This window comes from Pseudophryne corroboree, chromosome 1, assembly GCF_028390025.1.
Source record: "Pseudophryne corroboree isolate aPseCor3 chromosome 1, aPseCor3.hap2, whole genome shotgun sequence".
Lineage (NCBI taxonomy): Eukaryota > Metazoa > Chordata > Amphibia > Anura > Myobatrachidae > Pseudophryne > Pseudophryne corroboree.
Genome location: NC_086444.1, coordinates 495,972,876 through 495,990,252, shown reverse-complemented (window position 1 = coordinate 495,990,252; position 17,377 = coordinate 495,972,876). Strand labels below are relative to the sequence as shown.

The window sequence follows — 17,377 nt, the reverse complement described above, 5'->3', positions numbered from 1 at the left end:
ACTTGGTTAAGTACTGTTGTTCAGCCGTTGCTGACTTGGTTCAAGCTGGTCAGCTTGGTTTTCTGTTGTTAAGTGTGAGCTGGTGTGAATCTCACCACTATCTGTGTATTTCCTTCTCTCAAAGTATGTCCATCTCCTCGGGCACAGTTTCTAGATTGAGTCTGGTAGGAGGGGCATAGAGGGAGGAGCCAGCCCACACTATTAAACTCTTAAAGTGCCCATGGCTCCCAAGGGGCCCATCTATACCCCATGGTACTAATGTGGACCCCAGCATCCTCTACGGACTACGAGAAAAGTATTTACCAGTAGTTAATTAAAATCCTATTTTCTCCTCTCCAGTGTGGGGTTATGAGTTGAATTCCCGTGAACCTAAAGGGCCCCATACACTACAGCGATATGTCTGAGGCTGAAGTCGGAGGCGATTTCCCTTGAACTCTCCTGGGAGCTTCCCGGGAGTGGTTCCATACGATTCAAAATGATTTGGTAGATGTGTGACTATTTTGCATGCGATATATCGGGGCTGTATTAGGGTGCTAGGGGGGCTGGCCCAAATAGGCATATAAATAGCAGCAGCCATTAGCCCTGTGCACACTGCTGCTATAGAATATGATTGGCTGGATTGGTGCTAGGGGGGATGGGCCAAATAGCCATATAAATAGCAGCAGCCATTTTAGCCATGTGCACACTGCTGCTCTGTAATTAGTGAGGCAGGGTTATACCTTCCGAGCTTTCCACATTGCTAGTGTGCTTTGCCTCTTTTTTATGCACAAAGTGCTCTCTATCCTGTTCTGTGATGGATTCCTACAGGTATCAACTTCTGTTAGCCTATGGCTATCTGAAGCTGAAACGTGACAGGGATCTGAAACAGAAGAGGTAGAGGTCTGTTTGGAGCAAGGAGTGGTTGGTGAAGAGGGGGACTCTCTCTCTCACATGTCGCTCCTGACCGAGATTAGGGAGAACAACCCCGAGGACAATCAGAACTACCTACGAATGGATGACGCTACCTTCCAGGAGTTGTTGGGCCTTGTGACTCTCTACATTGAGAGACAGGACACCAAGATGCCTATGGCCATCACAGGTGTATTATTGTATACCGACCGCCGGCATACGAACAGCGTGGCGAGTGCAAATGAGCCCCTTGCGGGCATGCTGCGCTCGCCACGCTGCGCGCACGGTGGCGCGCTACGCATGCCACACTATTTATTCTCCCTCCAGGGGGGTCGTGGACCCCCAAGAGGGAGATAAAGTGTCGGTCTGCCGGCTGTCGGAATTCCAGCGCCGGTATACTGTGCGCCGGGATCCCGACAGCCGGCACACTGAAGACCACCCGCCATCACTACTGAGGAGAGGCTGACTGCTACTCTGAGGTTCCTGGCTACAGGGCGGTCATTGGAGGACATGAAGTTTGGGACCCCCATCTCCACCCCAGGCTTTGGGTCGGATCATCCCTGACACCTGCAAGGCCATCGTGAAGGTGGTGCAGGACCAGTATTTAAAGGTAAATAAAATACACACCACGCCCGTTTAGTTACTTTTAAACTGTTCATAGAAAAAGTTTTTTTTTTCTATAAAACTGCAAATTTATGCAATTATTTAACAACATCGCACATAAAAATGTAAAAAACATCATATCACAATTTTGATATATATATATATATATATATAATGAAATAATTAAAAGGATTAAATAATAGTTTCTTTTTCTTTTAATTCCCAATAAATATGAGGCGGTACTTTCACTCCTAAGATGGAGGGCTATATGGTGTTCTGGGCACAGATTTGATTGGGAGAATACACACATGCTGTAAAATGCAGAATGAATGGACCCGACCCCAATATAATGCACCTACAGCATGCATGTATCCTCCCTCAAAAATCTGCCCCCAAAACACCATATAGCCTATACTGCAAAATATTTATTGGGAATTATAAGAAGCCTACAAATTTTCAAACTAGGGTATGTCCTTCTCTGCCTCCAGCATAGCAGAGTATATGGCTGAGGAGCAGGTCGGTGAGGGAGTAGGCTGTGGTTGGGTGGGTGGAATGATATGGGGTTGGGTGGGCGGAATAGGGAGGGATTGGGTGGGAGGAAGAGTGAGAGGGTGGCGGTCGAATAGTACGACATCATCATGGAGTTTTGATTTCCGTGCTTTGTTCAGCATCTTTAAATTGAGACGCTGAATCTGGTCCGCTTGAACCGGGGGTAGGTTACGCATTGCTGATGCCAATAAATTCCCCAAACTTTGTGTAGTGGTCGGGGACGAACAGGGGTGGGGGTTGGGGATGGGGTGTGCTGAGCAAGTCTTGACTTGATTTCCTCAAAAGTGAAAATGAGGTCTTCACCCTCCTGGGTGGTGGTTTTTTTTTTGGGGGGGGGTTCTCTTCCGGGGTGGGGGGGCGCACCAAAATGACCTGGTGATGCAAAGGTAGCTGGTGTTTCAGGGGTAGGAACTTGGGGCTGGGATTCCTCCATATCCTGGATGATGCTAAGGTCTGGGGTGGCGGGAATCTCCACACTTCCACTCTGTAGTAGATAAAAAAAAATACACTGTTTAAATACATGTTTTAATTGTTTATTTCTATTTTTTTTATAGCTCCCTGCAAGTACATCAGAATGGCAAGCCGTGGCAGAGGAGTTTGCCACCACCTGGCATTTCCCTAACTGTGGGGGAGCAACAGATGGCAAGCACGTCCGCATCAATCCTCCTGCAAACAGCAGATCCCTTTATTATAATTATAAAGGGTACTTCAGCATCGTGCTGATGGCAGTAGTGAATGCTATGTATTCATCTTCATTGACGTTAGCAAAAACGGACGTGAATCAGACAGTGGGTCGCTGAAGAATACCACCTTCTATGAGTGGCTCACCACAAAGACCCTGAACTTGCCATCTAGGGAGCAAACTTAGCACGGCCTCAATTTAGTTTTTCGTGGCTGATGAGGCATTCGCACCCCACAAGAACATTATGAAGCCGTACCTCCAAGGCACCTGACAAGGGAGAAGCGCATCTACAATTACAGGCTATTCCGGGCACAACGAATTGTAGAGAAAACTTTTGGCATCTGCTTCCGCATTTTCCTAACGGCTATCAATTTGCAGGTGGAGAAGATAGATTGGGTGGTGACTGCGTGCTGTGTCCTGCACATAAAAGCCACCCAGCATAGGACACTGCCCAGAGAAGCGCCAGGAGACCCAGACCCTGAACACCAAGACAAGACTTTACCATTTCCCTCTGTAAACCCACCTCCACTCCATTTTAGGGCGAGTCTATGGGAAAAACAGGTCAGCGACGAGTACCTGGCCTATTTTAATGTGGTGGATGCAGTCGATTGGCAGGAGGCCCACATTTAATTAGTGTACTGTGTTGGACTGATGATGGAACTTGAAAAAACTTAAAAACGTATTAAAAAAATATACTTACAGATGCAGACAAAGATAGGTCAGCGTCTTCAGGCTCTGGTGTGGCAGTCCGACGGAGGGAGTTGAAACCTGTACAGGTAGCCTCCTGGTCCAGGACAAACTACAGCATAAGGTAGTACCAGAGCGAGGTCTTGTAAATCTGGGAAGTACCTGCTCCAGACCTTTTGGACTGTTCCATTTTTTTTTGTGTTCTTTCAGGAACACAGTATGCAGGTTCTGTATCTTTTTCTTGACCCATTCTTTGTCAGCACCGGACCCAAAGGGCCTGCAGTACTCCACTACCTCCTCCAAAGCCGCATTCTGCTGCACTTTATCAGAATAGTCCTTGGCTTTGATCTTCCATAAACACTAAAAAATCCACTGTACATTTCTAGTAGGCCGGTGATGAAGTCTATGGGGTAAATTTACTAAGATGGGAGTTCTATTTAAGATGGGTAGTTGCCGATAGCAACCAATCAGATTCTCTTTCTCATTTATCTAGCACCTTCCAGAAAATAATACCAGGAATCTGATTGCTTGCTATGGGCAACATCCCATCTTAAAAAGAGAACTCCCATCTTAGTAAATTTACCCCTATGTCTTGATCCAGACATATTTATTTATTATTTATTTATTACCAGTTATTTATATAGCGCACACATATTCCGCAGCGCTGTACAGAGAATATTTGCCCATTCACATCAGTCCCTGCTCCAGTGGAGCTTACAATCTATATTCCCTACCACATGTACATGCACACGCATTCACACTAGGGTCAATTTTTTTGTTGGGATCCAATTAACCTAGCAGTATATATTTTTGGATTGGATGGATATCTGTAATGAAAACAAAATGTGGTGCACAAACTGTTATATTTTTTGTTTTAAAAATGGTTTTACTTAAGGTATATGGTTAAATGTTTATATGGTTAAATGTTTTTTTTGTTAAATGGTGTTTAAATTTGTATAATATGTTTTTTAAATAAAAAAATTTTTTGTAACTACTTTCCTCATTATACAAACATCAACGGTACAGCATGGGGTACAGTGGCAGTGAAAACACATTACCATTTGGTGGTTAAAATGACTTTGGGGACAAAAACACAATGTACAGCATGGGGGTACAGTGGCAGTGAAAACACATGGTCATTTTGGGGTTAAAATTACTTTGGGGACAAACAAACACAATGTACAGCATGGGGGTACAGTGGTGGCGAAAACACATGGCAATTTGGAGGTTAAAATGACTTTGGGGACAAAGAAACACAAGGTACAGCATGGGGGTACAGTGGCGGTGAAAACACATGGCCATTTGCAGATAAAATGACTCACCGAAATAAATAAAATGTGAACAATAATTTACAAGACATTGGTGGTCAGTGTGATTACATTGGTGGTCAGTGTCATTATGATGGTGGTGAGTGTGATTACATTGGTGGACAGTGCTAGGTGGACTGTGATTGGTGGTCAGTGTGGAAATACATACTTGGGACAATGAGAAATCCAATCAAATCGAATATATCTGTAGCTCTCCGGTTGCTGCGTCGCTGTTGCTGCTGCCGCCGCTGATGGGAGTGTCCTGAGAATGCCAGTCAACTTCCTATGATATAGTGCAGGCGACTTATCACAAGCACAAAAAAAACACACCTTTTTCAATACGATTCCAGGTTATTACGATATATCACGAGAGCAGCACTAGCGACCTAGGGGATCCGACACGACACTCACGGGAACACGCATCAGATCGGAAACACCTCCAAAATGCCCGATTTTCACCCAATATATCGGCCTGAATTTGGATGAAATCGGGCATTATCGTTCTAGTGTATGGGGCCCTTTAGTCCTCTTGGGTCTTGGTTGTGCTTTTCCAGGAAATAAGCCGACACACTGTGGGTCTTGAGGACTCGTTTGATGTTATATATGTGTTCCGCTACTCTTACTTCAATTTGCATTTTGTTTGTCCCATATATTGTAAAGTAAATGATGCCTTCTGAATTGCAGGATATTTGTTCTTTTATCTGATATTCTTGCTTCGTTATTCTGGAATGTATTGTGTTGATTGGTTTGGTGCTGTTGCTCTTATTTCTGCATCCCCTGCAGTTGGTGCAAGAGTAAAAGCCCTTTGATTGGTATGTCTGATTTTGAGTTTAGGATGGTGGCTTTTTGTTAAAGCTTGTTTTAGAGTTTTTGCTTTGTGGTAGATGATTTTTTGTTTCAAGGGAAGTTCTCTTTTGAAACATTCATCCAGGAGGAGTACGTGCCAGTAGGAACTGAGAATTTTTTCAATATCTGCATGTTTACTGTTGTACAGAGCAATGAATGATAGTGGGCTTTCCTGTTGTATTTTAAGTTTGTAGTTTATAAGTTCTTTTCTTTCCACTTTACTGATATTTTCCAGTTGTTGTTGTAAAGTTGATTCTTTGTATCCTTTTTTGCATGAAATTCTCTTTCAAGTTTTCACTTTGCGTTCTAAATGTTGTGTCTTCTACGCAGTTTCTGCGTAGCCTCCGAAATTGCCCTCCTGGAATGTTCCTGATTTATTGTTTATGGTGGTTGCTGTGAAATTATAATGTGGTATTCCCACTGACTTTTTTGATGTGTGTTCTTGTTTGTTGTTTTTTGTATAAATTTCCAAATCCAGAAAGATAACCATATCTTTACTGGATGACGTGGTAAACGCCAAATTCAGGGTGTTGGTGTTCATAAATAACTTGACGTTTCCCAGTTCCTCTTGTGTTGGGTCCAGTTGAAGAATACATTGTCTATGTATCTATTCCACTGGTGGATTTTGTCACAATATTGGTTATTCATCCATATCTTCTTGTCCTCCCACCATGCCACGAACTGGTCCGCGTAGCTTGGCGCAAACAGATTTCCCATTGCTGTGTCCCGGTCTGGGATGTAGAACTCATCTTCGTACCAGAAATATTTGTGTCATAGGATAAAGTCTATGTTGTCCATCAAAAAGTGTATTTGTGCATTTGAAACAATGGTTTGGTTAGATAAATAGTGAGGAGTTGCTTCATATCCTGCCGTATGGTCTATCATGGTGTATTGTGTCGAGGATTTGAAGGATATTCATTGTATCCTTTAGGTAGCTGCGTTGTTTACTTACTAGGTCTTGCAAGAATTGGTCTATGTATTTTGATAGATTGGATGAGATAGACCTGATCCCAGAGATAATGGGTCTTCCTAGTGAGTTCTTCTGGTCCTTGTGGACTTTCAGCAAATTATAGAATGTTGGTATCTTTGGATGTTCTATATAGATAAATTCATATAATTTTTTTGTGATTATTCCCTGTTTAGCCCTCCTCCCCTAACACAGCAGAAGCAGAGGCAGTGGTGAGCAACATGGGGGTGGGGGAACGGGGTCAATGTGTACCTGGCCCTGTAGGGTAATATGTACCTGGCACTCTGAGGCAATGTGTATCTGGCACTGTGGGCCATTCGTGTATCTGGCACTGTGGGCCATTTGTGTATCTGGCTCTGTGGGCCATTTGTGTATCTGGCACTGTGGGGGCATATCTGGCACGCTGGGGGTGTATCTGGCACTGTGGGGGCATGTGTGTATCTGGCACTGTTGGAGACATATGTGTATCTGTCCCCACATATGTGTATCACGGCCCCATTTTCAATGGCCACACCCCATGTGGCATATGGCCACACCCATTTTTTGGTGCACACACACACACACACACACACACACACACACACACACACACAGTACCTATAAGACAATTTTTCTACTTGCACCACTAAAGGGTTGCTTAACATGACTACAGAAACAATGTCGGAGGATACATATGTACAACTCTTGGGGGTGCAGTCGTGCTCTAATGTACGCATGCCTTGGGTGGTTGAACTGTTCACCAAAAATAATTAGCAACAAATATTTGCACACATTAAATTAATGATTCACTTTCTCTGAAAAAACCCATTCTAATTTCTTATAAATAATATCCGCTGGTTGTACTGTTGCCCAGAGCCTGCTGTCCCACATGGTAACTCACCAGCTTTATCCCTGCATTCCAAGTCTCCATCTGTAATGCTTTGTGCGTATCAGAGCGAGACCGCATACAGGGGGCAAAAGCAGGAATTTCATGGGGGGAGGTGGGGGTTTCCATACATGCATGTGTGTGCGCACATATACTGTACACAGACACACACAGATCAAGAAGCTTTAGTTCTAATAGATCAAGGAGAAACAGATTGGTTTACAATCGGCAAAGGTGTACCACAAGTCTGCATCCTTTCACCAACCTGTATGCAGAACAAATCATCAGAGATTCAGGACTATACGAAGTAAAGAGGGGTGTATAAATTGGTAGTAGACTTATCAACAACTTACATTATGCTGATGATCCCGCCAAGGCCGGCGCTATCCACTCAGCAAAAGGGACGCAAAGCAGGGAAGCACCAGGCTGGGAAAGCGGTCCCCTGCTCTGCAACCCTACAGATGTTCGCTGCTGCTACCGGCTGCTGCTACACCTGTCACACTGTATGACAGGCAGCAACGTTGGCAGGTTGAATCGTCCTTCCACCCCACGAAAGCGGTAGTGTTCGGGACCTGAAAAGGAGGCAGAGCTACACATGGCTGAGGGGCTGGAGCTACATGGGACTGGGGCTGGTGTGTGTTAAGGAGGGTGCACACTTACAGATATATTGGCAGATCAATTGGCCAATATATTTATAACTAATCAGCGGGTGTGTATAAATGATATGTCTGTGAACTACATCGCTGCACAGATGATGACCAGTATATCTACAGTTTATATTGGTGCAACGTTCTGTGTGTATGGCCAACCGTATCGACTCACGATAGGTTGGCTAGTCAGCATGTCACCAGGGTGTCACCTGAAGCTATGACCCGTGCACAGGGGAGGGGGGTGCGGGTGTCACCCAGAGCTGTGACTTGTGTGCCGAGGTAGTACGGGTGTCACCAGAAACTGTGACCTTGCGGGAAGGGAGGTGGGGGTGCAAGTGTCAGTTGTGGCTGAATTTGCTGTTAGGGAAGAGGAAACAGGCACCACCTACTGCAGAAAATACTTTTCCTATGCAGTAAGTAGATGGAAACAAGAAGGAATGTGATGCCTCATAAGTCCAGCAAACAGAATATTGAGCATCCACAGCATGAAACTCCTATAAATACACAGACTGTACAACACAACCAAAGCACTGTATGGGAGGAGAGGTGGGGTGTGGATGACGTGAGGCCCGGCCAGCGGGATGTGATTACAGGGGGATGAGGGATGGGGTGCGGGTGATGTGAGTCATGCCAGCGATCTGCGTTTGCCAGCGATCTGTGTTTCCGACCACCCCGTACACACAGATATATTGGCCGCCGGCTGTGCTGCGGGGCCGCCGCGATACTCTGTGAACAACGGAGTTCAAAGACGTATTGGCCGTACAAACTGGCCGGCGGACCCGCGATATATCGGCCAGTGTGTACGGGCCTTTAGACGGACAGGATGAGCTGCTACAGATCTGGCCAGCCAGACTTTGTTAGGTAAGTGAAGGGAAAGAGAGTGAGTGAAAATGTGTGTATGTGGCCATTATGTGTATAAGCGGTGCTACTAATGTGGGCATTATGTATATGGGGCACTACTACTATGAGCATTATGTATATAAGTGGCGCCACGACAACTGTGGGCATTATGTATAAGTGGCACAACTACTGTGGGCATTATGTGTATGAGTGGCTCCACTACTGTGAGCAATGTGTATAAACTGCGCTACTATTGTAAGCATTATGTGCATAAGTGACACTACTACTGTGCACAATATGTGTATAAGCAGCACTACTACTTTGGGCATTATGTGTATAAATGGCACCACTACTGTGTGCAATATGTGTATAAACAGAACTACTACTGTGGGCATTGTGTGTATAAGTGGCACAACTACTGTGGGCATTATGTGTATAATTGGCACTTCTGCGGAAATTATGTACAAGGGATGCTACTATTATGGGCATTATGTATAAGTGGCACTACTACTGGGGGCATTATGTGTAAGCGGCACTACTACTGTTGGCATTAAGTATAAGCAGCACTACACCTGGGAGCATTATGCATAAGGGGTGCTTCTACTATGGGCATTATGTATAGCGGCACTACTACTGTGAACATTATGTATATGCGGCACTACCACCACGGGCATTATGTGTATAAGCAGCACTATTACTATGGGCATTATGTATGTGGGGCAATACTGCTTTGGCATTATGTGTGTAAGGGGCACTACTACTGTGGGAATTAGGATTATAAACGGGGCTACTACTGTGGAGTTTGTATATTCTCTCTGTACTTGTGTGGGTTTCTTCCAGGTACTCCGATTTGCTCAAACACTCCAAAAATATAGATAGGTTAATTGGCTCCCAGCAAAAAGATTAACCCTAGTGTGTGTGTGTGTGTGTGTGTGTGTAAGTGGTTCTTATCTGCAGTCAAATTATATATATATATATATATATATACACACATCTGAAAGTGGGGGAATAAGGGTACCGGCGACAGGTGTTGTTTAAAAGGCAGTAGGTAAAAAGATAGATTTAAAAGCCAAAAACTATGTAATAATACAAACAAGCTTTAATATCACATAAAAGCGGATCAAAACATGAAAACACTGATAAAATCTTATAAGCATAAAAGGTCTTAGTAAAAAGTAAGGACTTCTAACTTAGCTTTTAAAATAGGCAAGGGAGTCACCACAGGGAGTATACACACACACACACACACACACACACACACACACACACACACACACACACACACACACACACACACACACACACACAAATGTATATATCACTTTCACTGATTGAATAACTGGGTGCCTTCCGGGAATAAACAACTTCTAGCAAAACAGAAGAGATGTGGGCAGCGGCGCACCGTGCCTTTTAAAACACAGACATCAGCGCTGCTGTATTGTCAACATTCCAGATGCATTTATTGTTGCATCTTTCGTCAGGATAACTACAAAATTAACTCTTACCTCATTTATAACACCCAGTGCTGATTAGATCTCCGGCTGCCCCCAGCTCACTGACATCACGCATCACACGGGTGGCATGGCGGTGGGCTTGGTTACAATAACAACAAAGTGTACGCCACCATTACAGAGAAGGGCTGTAGAAAAAAGTTACATAATCACAGGAACCGGAATAACTGAATCAATGAGCACATATACCTGTAGATTGAATACATGCTAATATACTTGTGCTTGTAGAACATAGCTAGTAGATAAGTATGTAATATCATGAGGCATGATGTAAATGGTCAATAAAAAACAATATCCAATAACTTATGCATGTATATAAAAACATGTGCAGAACACAGAATATGCTATAGTTAAGGAAATCATATCGCAGCAAATGTCTGACAGCAAACATACTGATGACTTCTATTATCACAAAAAGCAGTTAAAGGGAAAGATTCTCATTCAAGTCTCCTGGATCCACCCAAAAATCCACTTTGCTTTAAATTGAAGCCATTTATTGTTCATATCCCGTCCCCTTACCATGGGATGGGGTGCGGGGAGGGGGGGGGGGGGGCATGGTCAATCAATTAATAGCGCATCATGGCTAAAGGATGTTGAGACAATTTAAAATAGCTCAATACGGTTGTTCTATGCCTTTTCTATCCAGTACCAGACGTATTGCTGAGCTGTGTCGCACGTTCCCTAAAAGTACAAGCTTTTTGCCTATATAGAGCAAATCAACATGGACATTTAATAATATATATGACAAACTTTCGCTACAGCGCTGCACATTTGCTGTTTATCTTCTTCCAAGAGTGTGGGCAAGTGACCACTGGGCAAGTTTCCAAGATCTGGCAGGTGGTACACCCAGTGCACTTGTATGCTCCCAGTGCCTTTGTCAGAAAATGGGTTGTCATCAGTGTTGGATTACACCCAATTTTAACCCCAATAATTTGCAAGGGCCCACCTTGCGAAAGATCTCCTAATACATTTTTAGTTTTACCAACCATCAGTCTACGATCTGGAAACTGTAATGTGAAGTCTATGATTTATGTACTTTAAGTTGAAAATGGGTACATTATATTATTCAGTACAGTATTTTCTCTATAGAGTCTTTAAAGTAAAGTTTTCATTTCTGTGAGTTGATTCATTTTTCAAAAACAATTTATGAAAGCGTTATTGTAATTTTCTTTCAAAATCAAACAAAATAGGATTTTAATTACCTACTGGTAAATCCTTTTCCCGTAGAGGATGCTGGGGTCCATTTAGTACCATGGAGTATAGACGGGTCCTTTGGGAGCCACTGGCACTTTAAGAGTTTAAAAGTGTGGGCTGGCCCCTCCCTCTATGCCCCTCCGACCATACTCAGTCTAGAAACTGTGCCCGAGGAGACGGACATACTTAGAGAGAAGGAAATACACAGATAGTGGTGAGATTCAAACCAGCTCACACATAACAAAAGGAAAGCCAAGCTAACCAACCTGGAACAATTCAGCAACGGCTGAAAGAACAATACTGAACCAAGTAGCAATGCAGGAATACGTAGCACTGGGTGGGCGCAAAGCATCCTCTACGGCAGACATGTCCAAACTGCGGCCCTCCAGCTGTTGAGAAACTAGACATCCCAGCATGCTCTGACACAGCTTTAGAATTCTCTGACAGCAAAACTGTATCAGGGCATGCTGGGATATGTAGTTTCACAACAGCTGGAGGGCCGCAGTGTGGACATGCCTGCTCTACGGACTACGAGAAAAGGATTTACCAGTAGGTAATGAAAATCCTATTTTCTCTTATGTCCTAGAGGATGCTGGGATCCACATTAGTACCATGGGGATGTACCAAAGCTCCCAGTACGGGGGTGTGGTATTGAAGGTCGACGGTAACTAGGTCGACATGTTCTAGGTCGACAGGTCAAAAGGTCGACATGAGTTTTTCATGTTATTTTGGTGTCGTTTTCTTCGTAGAGTGACCGGGAACCCCAATTAGTGCACCGCATCCCCTCGCATGGCTCGCCATGCTTCGGGCACGGTGCCTTTCGCTTCGCTCAGCACAGATTACCATTCCAATCGTAGTCCACGTGGATCGTTAAGTATGAAAAGGTTAAAAAAAAGAAAAAAATTGTGAAACTCATGTCGACCTTTTGACCTGTCAACCTAGACACCCTGTTGACCTAGTTACTGTCGACCAATAGTGGTCGACCTAGACATTGTCGACCTAGTTACTGTCGACTTAGAGACCGGATCCCCAGTACGGGAGGGAGAGTGCTGAGGTTCCTGCAGAACCGATTGACCAAACTTTAGGTCCTCAGAGGCCAAAGTATCGAACTTGTAGAACTTAGCAAACGTGTTCGACCCAGACCAAGTAGCTGCTCGGCAAAGCTGTAAAGCCGAGACACCCCAGGCAACCGCCCAGAAAGAACCCACTTTACGAGTAGAGTGGGCCTTAACAGATTTTGGACACGGCAAGCCTGCTGTAGAATAAGCATGCTGGATAGTAAACCAGATCCAGCGAGAAATTGTCTGCTTAGAAGCAAGACACCCAACCTTGTTGAGATCATAAAGGACAAATAAAGCGTCCGACTTCCTGTGACGAGAAGTTCTCTTCACATAAATTTTCAAAGCCCTCACCACATCCAAGACTTCCTGTGACGAGAAGTTCTCGTCACATAAATTTTCAAAGCCCTCACCACATCCAAGGACTTTGAGGTAATTGAGGAGTCAGTAGCCACTAGCACCACAATAGGTTGGTTGATATGAAAAGCTGACACAACCTTTGAAAGAAATTGCGGACGCGTTCTGAGCTCAGCTCTATCTTCATGGAACATCAAGTAGGGGATCTTGTGTGACAATGCCCCCAATTCAGACACACGTCTAGCAGATGCTAATGCCAACAGTGTGACCGCCTTCCAAGTAAGAAACTTGACGTCCACCTCCTGTAAAGGTTCAAACCAATCCAACTGCAGGAACTGCAGCACCACATTAAGATCCCAAGGTGCTGTAGGAGGCACAAATGGTGTTTGGATGTGCAGGACCCCTTTCAAGAATGTCTGAACCTCAGGGAGGGCAGCCAATTGTTTCTGAAAGAAAATGGACAAGGCCGAAATCTGGACCTTCATGGAGCCCAAGCGTAGGCCCACATCCACACCTGCTTGCAGAAAGAGGAGAAACCATCCCAGTTGAAGCGCCACCGTTGGAAACTTTTTGGATTCACACCAAGACATATACTTTTCCCAAATCCAATGGTAATGTTTAGACGTAAATCCCTTCCTAGCTTGTATCAGGGTAGGAATGACCTTTTTCAGAATGCCCTTCCAAGCGAAGATCTGGCATTCAACCTCCATGCCTTCAAACGTAGCCGCGGTAAGTCTTGATAGGCGAATGGCCCCTGTTGCAGAAGGCCCTCGCGAAGAGGAAGAGGCCTTGGATCTTCCAGCAGTAATTCCAGAAGGTCTCCGTACCAAGCCCTTCTTGGCCAGTCCGGAGCAATGAGGATCGCCTGAACTCTTGTTCTTTTTATTAGTTTGAGAATCCTTGGGATGAGTGGAATTGGAGGGAACACATACACTGACTGGAAAACCCACGGAGTTACCAGTGCGTCCACCGACCTGCAACAGTACCTCCGAAGCTTCTTCTTTTTTCCCCCAATAAGTGTTTATTGATTTATAACAGAATAACAGAATATGGGTGACAGCATACACCTTTTGACATGTATTACAGGGAAGTACAATCCAATGGATGCGAGCAATGACAGCTAAACATAGATAGTACGACCATTAATATAAGCTCGATGTCTAAATGGATGTAACATATCCCCAGTCAAATCAGACATTGCTAGGTAATAAGCTGTCTAAACAAAGCGTTTCACAACAAAATAACATACAAAGAGAAAAGGGGACAGAAAAGAAATCAGAATAGAAGAAATAGAGAATCAGAGGAGGGAAGGGGAGGGTAAGGGTAGTGTGGGCCTTCCAATGTCCACACGGACCTGAGAGCAAAAGTGTCACCACCAAGCTCCAATTAACAATAAAGCAGTTAAAAATCGGAAATGAAGATCCCTGTGAAGGGCCCATGATCAAGTCACAAGTGTCGGGAATGTTTGTGAAGACTTGAATTCCAACCAAGGGGACCAAATAGACGTGAATCTCCGATGACTATCCGGTGTTACCCGCAGTTCCTCCATAGACATATACCAGTCCATTCTGGCGACCCAGTCCCTCGCAGTGGGTGGTTCAGAGGATCGCCAACGAACCGGAATAACCGCTTTTGCGGCGCTATTAAGAAACTTTAGTAAAGAGTTTTTGTAATCCGACAGGGGCCACGTAATGAAATTGAGAAGCCAGAAAGCAGGCTCAGAGGGAACCTCCGAACCCACAATCAATTTCGAGATTGCGACAACCTTGTCCCACCAGATATGCATCGGAGATCCTGTTTCGTTATTACATCTCCAGCACGTGTCTAGCACGTCAGGGAACATTTTTGCCAATGTTAGGGGGCACCTTTACTACCGGGATAAGACTTTGAATTGCGTTTCGAGGACTGAGTAACTAGATGAACTTGAAAAGGTGGTTTGGAAACTTTTTTCCCAGTCTTCCTCTGACAACTCAATCTGTAGGTCATGGCTCCATTCTCTGGTATACTTAGGGAGATCAGGGAATTTGTTCATGATCAAAAATCTATAACATTTTGATAGGAAGTGCAACGGGCGAGATGGGTCAGTCTCAAAAATAGTCAAGGGTCTGGTCAGGTTTGAGCGGACCTTACTCCCTAAGGCGAAGTGTTTCAGCTGGAGGTATTTCCAGATCTCCGATGGAGGGAGATTCCACTTCGCCTGCAACGTAGGGAAAGGGATCATCCCTCCACGCTCCACCAGCTGGCCAACACGCACCCCCCCCCCCCCCTAATTTCCAGGAGTCAAACCCCGGCCCGAGATTTCCGGTGGGAAATCTGGGTTGTAGAACAGTGGAGTCAGGGGAAAGATTTTGGAGGAAATGTACGGGTGAACTCTTAGTCTGTTCCAGCGTGAGAGTGTAGGGCCAATGATGGGATGTGCAATGATTGGTACCTTCGAGCGCCACGGGTAGTAAGCAATGGGAGCCGGTAGCGCTGCCTCCTCGATAAGCACCCATTATTTTGTGTCATGTGGGCGGGACCATTCCATAATCCTATGGAGAACAATGGCATCATAATACAATGTGAAATGCGGTAGTTGAAGACTGCCCAGGTGTTTACGGCGGAAAATTATGGCATGTTGGAAACAAGGTCTTTTGTCCCCCCAAACAAATTCCCTAACCAAATTGTGTAGGTCCCTGAACCAGGTTTTAGGAATAGAGACCTGGAGCGCCTGGAGGAGATAAAGGACTCTGGGCAAAACATTCATTTTAATTACACTAAGTCTCCCCAGCCAGGATAGTCTCCCGTTACCCCAGTCCCGGAACTCAGAGCGAAGTGTGGCTAGTAATTATTTAAAATTTTTATCAAAAAGGCGTGATATAGGTCCTTATTTAAAATGACCCCAAGATATTTAAAGCTAGAGGGGTGCCAATGGAAGGGGAAATAATGTCTAAGACCATCCACGGCTGGAGAGGGTACTGATACAGTCACCGCCACTGACTTAGAAAGGTTAATTTTAAAGTTCGACAGGGAGCCATATCCATCTAATTTGGACATCAAGTTAGGAACGGATACCACCGGGTTAGACATAATAGCTAACAGGTCATCTGCAAACAGCGCTAGTTTGTATTCTCTGCCGCCCACCATAAGTCCCGAAATGTTCGGATTCAACCGAATAGTACCTGCCAGATCCCCCATGCAAAGAATAAAGATGAGGGGCGAAAGGGGGCACCCTTGTCTAGTACCGTTCCTAATCAAGACTGGGCGGGACAAGTCTCCATTAATTTTGATCCTCGCAGTCGGGAAGTTGTATAATGCCAGAATACGGCACAAGCTGACAGGACCCATCCCCAAGTGTCGCAGGACCCCTCCATAAATATCCAGTTTACCCTGTCGAAAGCCTTCTCGGGGTCAGTTGAAAGCACCACCACCGGGTTATGGCTATGCGAGGCTAAATGCATCAGGTCAATAATTTTGGTCGTGTTGTCACGAGCTTCCCTCCCGGGTATGAAACCTACTTGGTCTGAATGTATAATATTGGGGAGTAATTGCTTCAATCTGTTTGCTATGAGCTTAGCAAACAGCTTGATGTTAGTATTAAGGAGTGATATCGGGCGGTAACTGGCACATTGAGCCTGGACTTTCCCTACTTTCGGTATTACCGTGATCAAGGCCTCTAGTGATTGAGAGGAGAAACCACGATTGTCGGAAACCTCATTAAACGCTATTAGCATCTTAGGTAAAAGGGAATCCTTGAAAAGTTTATAGTAAGAGATGGTATAGCCATCAGGACCCGGACTCTACCCAGAAGGAGTCTCCTTGAGAGCCTGTTCAAATTCTGGGAGAACGGGGAGTCTAGCCAAACACTATCGTTTTCCGATATTCTAGGGAGCCCCGCATCACAGAGGTACCCCTCCACCAAATCTCGAGTAATCAACGGAGACCCAGGGGGTCTAGATTCATGGAGGTTGTATAATATAGTATAATAGGCGTGGTATGCATCAGCAATATCCTTTGTGAGGGTGCGACGGGTCCCCGTCGCATCCTGTATCGACTGGATGAATAGAGTGGCCCTCTGCGCGCGGAGCGCCCTAGCCAGAAGCTTCCCCGGTTTATTGCCCCATTGAAAATATAGGATTTTGGTACTTACCAGGTAAATCCTTTTCTTTGAATCCATAGGGGGCACTGGAGTACTCTTGGGATATGGATGGCTTCCACAGGAAGAAGGCACTGAATAAATTAATTTTGAAACTACACCTCCCCTCCATATCCCTGAGTACCTCAGTGTTTTTTACTGAGCCGAACAGGAGCGATAGAGAGGTTGACAATGGAGAATTACATATGACATAACGGACAACAATAAAGTTGACACAACATTACTGACAACTAAACAG

The 17,377-nt window shown here is 44.8% G+C and overlaps 1 long non-coding RNA gene across 1 annotated transcript in view; it reads right to left on the bottom strand.

The window, feature by feature from the left end:
- Positions 1 to 1,676: 1,676 nt before the first annotated feature.
- The window catches only part of LOC134895409 (uncharacterized), an 89,586-nt gene continuing 73,885 nt past the window's right edge, over positions 1,677 to 17,377 (bottom strand). The window contains exons 2-3 of the long non-coding RNA XR_010171904.1: positions 10,390 to 10,523; positions 1,677 to 2,524 (exon numbers count right to left, since the gene is read on the bottom strand). This is a non-coding gene — a long non-coding RNA (uncharacterized LOC134895409). The remainder of the gene's footprint in view (positions 2,525 to 10,389; positions 10,524 to 17,377) is intronic.